Here is an 8,256-nt window from a genome sequence, read left to right as displayed (position 1 = left end):
CTTACCTTAACCTAAACCTTAACCCAAACCTTAACCCAAACCTTAACCGAAACCTTAACCCAAACCTTAACCCTTACCTTAACCCAACCCTTAACCCAACCCTTAACCCAAACCGTAACCCAAACCTTAACCCTTACCTTAACCCAAACCTTAACCCAAACCTTAACCCAAACCTTAACCCAAACCTTAACCCAAACCTTAACAAACTTTATTTGACTCTATGTAAGCTGGAAACCACATATCCTGAGGCTGCATTCATTGTAGCTGGGGATTTTAACAAGGCTAATCTAAAAACAAGACTCCCTAAATTCTATCAGCATATCGATTGCGCAACCAGGGCTGGTAAAACCCTGGATCAATGTTATTCTAACTTCTGCGGCGCATATAAGGCCCTCCCCCTCCCCCTTCGGAAAAGCTGATCACGACTCCATTTTGTTGCTTCCAGCCAACAGACAGAGACTAAAACAAGAAGCTCCCATGCTCAGGTCTGTTCAACGCTGGTCCGACCGATCTGACTCCACGCTTCAAGACTGCTTCGATCACGTGGATTGAGATATGTTCCGCATTGCGTCCAACAACAACATTGACGAATATACTGATTCGGTGAGCGAATTCATTAGAAAGTGCATTGACGATGTTATACCCACAGCAACGATTAAAACATTCCCAAACCAGAAACCGTGGATTGAGGGCAGCATTCGTGCGAAACTGAAAGCGCGAAACACTGCTTTTAACCAGGGCAAGGTGACCAGAAACATGACCGAATACCAACAGTGTAGCTATTCCCTCCGCAAGGCAATCAAACAAGCTAAGCGTCAGTAGAGAGACAAAGTAGAGTCGCAATTCAACGGCTCAGACACAAGGTATGTGGCAGGGTCTACAGTCAATCATGGATTACAAAAAGAAAACCAGCCCCGTCGCGGACCAGGATGTCTTGCTCCCAGACAGACTAACTAACTTTTTTGTCCGCTTTGAGGACAATACAGTGCCACTGACACGGCCCGCTACCAAAACATGCGGACTCTCCTTCACTGCAGCCGACGTGAGTAAAACATTTAAATGTGTTAACCCTCGCAAGGCTGCAGGCCCAGACGGCATCCCCAGCCGCGCCCTCAGAGCATGCGAAGACCAGCTGGCTGGTGTGTTTACGGACATATTCAATCAATCCTTATCCCAGTCTGCTGTTCCCACATGCTTCAAGAGGGCCACCATTGTTCCTGTTCCCAAGAAAGCTAAGGTAACTGAGCTAAACGACTACCGGCCTGTAGCACTCACTTCCGTCATCATGAAGTGCATTGAGAGACTAGTCAAGGACCATATCACCTCCACCCTACCTGACACCCTAGACCCACTCCAATTTGCTTACCGCCCAATTAGGTCCAAAGACGATGCAATTTCAACCACACTGCACACTGCCCTAACCCATCTGGACAAGAGGAATACCTATGTGAGAATGCTGTTCATCGAATACAGCTCAGCATTTAACACCATAGTACCCTCCAAACTCGTCATCAAACTCGAGACCCTGGGTCTCGACCCTGCCCTGTGCAACTGGGTACTGGACTTCCTGACGGGCCGCCCCCAGGTGGTGAGGGTAGGTAACAACATCTCCACGCCGCTGATCCTCAACACTGGGGCCCCACAAGGGTGCGTTCTGAGCCCTCTCCTGTACTCCCTGTTCACCCACGACTGCGTGGCCACGCACGCCTCCAACTCAATCATAAAGTTTGCGGACGACACATCAGTGGTAGGCTTGATTACCAACAATGACGAGATGGCCTACAGGGAGGAGGTGAGGGCCCTCGGAGTGTGGTGTCAGGAAAATAACCTCACACACCTCAACAAAACAAAGGAGATGATTGTGAACTTCAGGAAACAGCACAGGGAGCACCCCCCTATCCACATCGACGGTACAGTAGTGGAGAGGGTAGTAAGTTTTAAGTTCCTCGGCGAAACATCATGGACAAACTGAATTGGTCCAACCACACAGACAGCATTGTGTAGAAGGCGCAGCAGTGCCTCTTCAACCTCAGGAGGCTGAAGAAATTTGGCTAGTCACCAAAAGCACTCACAAACTTCTACAGATGCACAATCGAGAGCATCCTGTCGGGCTGTATCACCGCCTGGTACGCTAACTGCTCAACCATAAGGCTCTCCAGAGGGTAGTGAGGTCTGCACAACGCATCACCGGGGGCAAACTACCTGCCCTCCAGGACACCTACACTACCCGATGTCACAGGAAGGCCATAAAGATCATCAAGGACAACAACCACCCGAGCCACTGCCTGTTCACCCCGCTATCATCCAGAAGGCGACGTCAGTACAGTTGCATCATAGCAGGGACAGAGAGACTGAAAACCAGCTTCTATCTCAAGGCCATCAGACTGTTAAACAGCCACCACTAACATTGAGTGGCTGCTGCCAACTCCAGCCACTTTAATAATGGAAATTGATGGGAATTAATGTAAAAATGTATCACTAGCCACTTTAAACAATGCCACTTAATATAATGTTTATTAAACCCTACATTACTCATCTCATATATATATGTATATACTGTACTCTATATCATCTACTGCATCTCTATGTAATACATGTATCACTAGCCACTTTAAACTATGCCACTATGTTTACATACCCTACATTACTCATCTCATATGTATATACTGTACTCTATATCATCTACTGCATCTTTATGTAATACATGTATCACTAGCCACTTTAAACTATGCCACTTTGTTTACATAGTCATCTCGTATGTATATACTGTACTCGAAACCATCTACTGCATCTTGCCTATGCCGCTCTGTACCATCACTTATTCATATATCTTTATGTACATATTCTTTATCCCTTTACGCTTGTGTGTATAAGGTAGTTGTTGTGAAAGTGTTAGGTTAGATTACTTGTTGGTTATTACTGCATTGTCGGAACTAGAAGCACATGCATTTCACTACACTCGCATTAACATCTGCTTACCATGTGTACGTGTGACAAATAACATTTGATTTTATTTTGATTTGGTAGTAGAATTAAGCAGTAAAATATACAGGCCAAATGTTGATTTATTTTGTTCCACCATCTTGAGTGAATGTGCGGTTAGACACTGTCTGTAGAGGTGCTGTCTTTATTAGCATCATAACATCCAAACTGAAGTGTTATCAGAAACGTGTCGTTTTCATTTTGCTACTTCGTTACAACTGATGTCATGTGGACATGATGCACGGGAGACATTTTCTTTTTGCTCCATGAATTAATCAGACTTTTACTGATATCAATTAGATGGCATGAATGCTTCAAATGACTTATGACATTCTGGTGAACAAGGGTTGATTTAGTCTTCTATGGCAACATATAATGACAAGAAGCGGCATGTACCTGGAGCCAGTGGGTCTGGCAACGAATATGTATAAAATTATAAAATTGAAAGCAGGAACATATCTCAATCAGTCAAAAATCCTGCACCCCTGTCAAAAAATTGGTACGCGGCCTGTAGCTTACAGTGCATTTGATATTAGAGGGTTAGGGTTGGGTGCAGGCCACAGATTTTCAATAGCACATAACCAGGCGGTTGGTTATTACCCACACACCACTAGTATACATCACCCTGTCCATGTGTTAAGTGCTCCTTGAGATGCAACCACTAGGTGAGTGTTCTTCTGGTTTGGTTAGACAGGTTACACCTTCCCTATTCATCAGACCCACAGTAGGGAAGAGGGGAAGATATCGGAGTTAAACATGGAAACGGGGCCTAGTGTGGTAGTCAACGGGGTGAATTTGGTGGGTAGCCCTGACAGGGGCTTGAAGTCAAAACAGTACCCTTAGGCATTATGCAAAGAGAGCCTGTCGAAAAGCCGGGACACATTGTCTTTTAAAAACAACTATAGTTACATTTTTTATATTTTTTATATTGATGTAATATTTAATCGGGTTCAATCAGAGCTAAATGTTTCCTGGAGTTCCAACCTACACGTGTGATATGCACCTACCACAAGATGGTACTAGCACTCCCCATTTAACACCCCAGAAACCCTCTTCCATCTCCAACTGATATACAGAGAGCCTCAGCCATATCATTCAACATCTCTCACTCCTGCAGCCAATTAAGTCATTAGGCCTATTTTAGACAAATGGACATTTATTTCTTAAAACCGATGCAATGGAATTCCGTCAGCCTTTTTCAAAACACAGTTCACAGTTCAGCTGGGAACAACTATTAGAGTACTTCTGTATACTGCAGACTGTAGTAATGCGAGTCCAAAATGGAGTCGAGGAATTCCTTATGGGTCAACGGTGCACTAGATAGGGTGCCATTTCAGACACAACCTATTCCCTATCTATAATAGAATCCTGAGGGTCATAAACCAGGAAGAGGAATCATGCTACTGTATCTGCTCAGCTGGAATGAAGCCTCTCTCTCTTCACTGCAAAATGAAAGGCTGTTAATAAAAAGCAGTACTAAATCAGGAGGTGATACATGTAATGGGATTGGATGGATGGCTGTTAATACTCTGGGCCTGAATGATCATGTTCATTTAATTCCCCTACTCAAATGAACCAGAAGGCCCAATAAAGGTCAATTAACCAACACGCCTCCAATCTCCATTTTGTGTTTATTTTTATTTTTACGGCTTCATCTAAATCACAGTTTCATATACTGTAGGAAGTGTAATGGCCTCAGGGCCGGCCCGTCGGGGAAAACCCTCATTTCACAGATGCGCAATTGAGAGCATTCTGTCGGGGTGTATTGCCTGGCAGCCTGGTATGGCAACTGCCCCGCCCGCAACTGCAGGCCTCTCCAGAGGCTGGTGCGGTTTACCCAACGCATCACCGGGGGCAAACTACCTGCCCTCCAGGACACCTACAGCACCCGATGTCACAGGAAGGCCAAAAAGATCATCAAGGACAACAACCACCCTGTCACGATTCTTCAAAGTCGAACCCAGAAGCAGACCAGGACAAGGAGAGTAGGAAAAAGGTGAGTATTTATTTACAAGTGAATGGGTAGATATATCCAGGTGGTGTAGCGGGTAGCGGTGATGAGTTGATGGGAGTAAATAGGTGGATCCAATGGGGAAGCGGAATCTTCTGACGACCAGGCGGGAATGGGGTAAATGATCCGGGTGAGTAACTGAAGACAGAACAAACAGAGGTAAGTTCAAGGCAAGCAATACGTAACAAACAACAAAACAACTTCTATCCAACTTGAGGCTGATACTCTGGCACAACATACTGTTCATGGCTAACGATCCGGCAGGGAATGGATGTCAGGTCCGGGCTTATAAAGAGGAGAGATGATCAGGACCAGGTGTGCAGATAGCTGATGGGATACAGGTGCGGGTAATCAGAAACCCCAACTGGCTACATTGCCCGGCAACCAGACAGGGTGCGTTCCAGGACGCCGGAAAAACTCTCCAGGACAGAACATAGGCAAAAAACAGACTCAGGAAACGGGATTCGTGACAGTACCCCCCCTCCGACGAACGCCACCGGGCGGACTACCCGGAGCGCCAGGGTGGAGGCGGTAAAAGTCACGAAGCAGGTCATCGTCAAGGATCTGACGCCGAGGAATCCAACTCCTCTCCTCAGGACCATATCCTTCCCAATCCACTAAATACTGGAATCCTCGACCCCGCCGTCTGGAGTCCATGATGCGGCGCACCGTGTAGACAGGACCACCTCCGATCATCCGAGGAGGAGGAGGAGGGGGCAACAGAGGACTGAGGTGAACCGGCTTGAGGCAGGAGACATGAAAGGTGGGGTGTACTCGAAGCGTTGCCGGCAATTTTAGTCGGACCACAGCAGGGTTAATGATTCTCTCCACCACGAACGGACCAATGAACTTTGGTGACAGTTTCCTCGACTCAGTCCGTAGAGGAAGATCCCGTGTAGCCAACCACACCTTATCTCCGATGGTATAAGCGGGAGCAGGAATACGGCGACGATTCGCCTGGATCTGATACCGGTCAGAAACTCTAAGGAGAACCTTCCTGGTCCGATGCCAGGTCCGGTGGCAACGACGAATGTGGGCCTGGACAGAAGGGACCGAAAGATCCCTCTCCTGAGAAGGAAACAAGGGAGGTTGGTATCCGTACAGGCATTGGAAGGGGGACATCCCAGTGGCAGATGAAGGAAGGGTATTATGGGCATACTCGACCCAGGGTAATTGAGATGACCAAGAGGTGGGATCAGAGGAGACAAGACAACGCAGCATGGACTCCATCTTCTGGTTGGCTCTCTCCGCCTGACCATTAGATTGGGGGTGAAATCCAGATGTGAGACTGACTGTAGCGCCAATGGCCAAACAGAAGGATTTCCAGACAGCAGAGGTAAACTGAGGACCACGGTCAGAAACAATGTCACAGGGCAACCCGTGGACCCTGAACACCTCCCTAACCAGTATCTCGGACGTCTCAGTGGCAGAAGGCAGCTTGGAGAGGGGAACAAAGTGGGCAAACTTGCTGAATCTATCCACAATGGTCAGAACAACCGTGTTACCAACAGAAGAGGGCAACCCCGTGACAAAATCCAGGGCCAGATGCGACCAAGGTCGTCGGGGAATAGGTAGGGGGTGAAGAAGCCCAGAGCTGGCCCGATTGGTACTCTTATTCTGCGCACAAACAGGACAAGCGGCAACAAACCTCCGGGTATCTTCTCCCATGGCAGGCCACCAAAATCGTCTGCGCAGTAGCGCCATAGTCCGAGCAACACCAGGGTGACAAGCTATCTTGCTGGCGTGGGACCACTGAAGGACAGCAGAACGAACCGACTCAGGCACGAACAACCGACCGGGTGGACCGTTACCGGGCCCGGGCTGTGTCCGAAGAGCCGCCATCACCTCCTCCTCAATCCTCCATGTAACGGCTCCCACGACAACGTTCTGGGGAAGAATCGTCTCAGTCTTGGCCTCACTCTCCTCCATCTTGGAGAACATCCGGGACAGGGCGTCCGCCTTCCCGTTCTTCGACCCAGGTCGGAACGTCAGGGAAAAATTGAAGCGTCCAAAAAACAAAGCCCACCGGGCCTGACGAGAGTTGAGACGTTTAGCCGATTGCACGTAAGCCAGATTCTTGTGGTCAGTCCAGACCACAAACGGTTGCTCGGCTCCCTCCAACCAGTGACGCCACTCCTCCAAGGCAAGCTTCACAGCGAGAAGCTCCCGGTTACCCGCATCGTAGTTTCTTTCAGCTGGAGAAAGACGACAAGAGTAGAAGGCGCAGGGATGGAGTTTACCGTCAGTGGAGCTACGCTGGGACAGGATGGCGCCCACCCCCACATCAGACGCATCCACCTCCACAACGAACTGACGGGAAGTGTCAGGTTGAGAGAGAATCGGGGCGTTGGTGAATCGGCTCTTCAAATCTAGAAATGCTCGGTCTGCCTCAGGAGACCAACAGAATTTTCTGGTGCAAGACGTCAGTACAGTTAAAGGGGCGGCCACCCGGCTGTAATCACGGATAAACCTCCGATAAAAATTTGCAAACCCCAGGAATCTCTGGAGCTGCAATCTCGAACCGGGCTGGACCCAATCCCGAACCGCCCGAACCTTCTCTTGGTCCATCTTGAGCTCTCCCCTGGAGATGATGTAACCGAGGAAGGACGTCGTGTGGGCGTGAAAATCACACTTCTCAGCCTTCACGAACAGACGGTTCTCCAATAACCGCTGCAGGACCTGCTTGACATGCTGAACGTGGCTAGAAAGCTCCTTCGAGAAGATGAGGATATCATCCAGGTAAACAAACACAAAAATACCAATCATATCTCTCAGAACGTCATTCACCATACTTTGGAACACAGCAGGAGCGTTGGTCAGTCCAAACGGCATCACCTGGTACTCGAAATGTCCCATCGGAGTATTGAACCCAGTCAACCACTCGTCTCCCTCCTTGATCCGAACCAAATGATAAGCATTACGTAAATCAAGCTTCGTAAAAACCGTAGCACCCTGTAAAGAATCGAAAGCCGAGCTCATCAAGGGCAGGGGATACTTGTTCTTGACCGTAATATCATTCAAACCCCGATAATCAATACACGGTCAAAGAGAGCCATCCTTCTTGCTCACAAAAAAAAATCCTGCTCCCAGAGGTGATGACGAGGGCCGAATGAGACCTGCAGCTAGAGACTCCTTGATGTAGGTCTCCAAGGCCTCACGTTCAGGTCGAGAGATACTGTATAACCGTCCCTTGGGTAAGGAAGCTCCAGGAAACAGATTAATCGCACAGTCATAAGGTCGGTGGGGAGGAAGGGACTGAGCCT

The 8,256-nt window shown here is 48.3% G+C and overlaps 1 long non-coding RNA gene across 1 annotated transcript; it reads right to left on the bottom strand.

Annotated features, from left to right (window-relative positions):
- Nucleotides 1-4,968: 4,968 nt before the first annotated feature.
- On the bottom strand, nt 4,969-5,281 carry LOC149975657 (uncharacterized). Its single transcript, XR_016488212.1, has 2 exons — nt 5,234-5,281; nt 4,969-5,131 (listed from the first exon to the last, which is right to left on the bottom strand). It is a non-coding gene; the product is annotated as an uncharacterized LOC149975657 (long non-coding RNA).
- Nucleotides 5,282-8,256: the final 2,975 nt, after the last annotated feature.

Source organism: Oncorhynchus mykiss, chromosome 18 (assembly GCF_057628025.1).
Source record: "Oncorhynchus mykiss isolate SJ-2025 chromosome 18, ASM5762802v1, whole genome shotgun sequence".
Classification (NCBI taxonomy): domain Eukaryota; kingdom Metazoa; phylum Chordata; class Actinopteri; order Salmoniformes; family Salmonidae; genus Oncorhynchus; species Oncorhynchus mykiss.
This window is presented reverse-complemented; position numbering and strand designations above follow the sequence as displayed.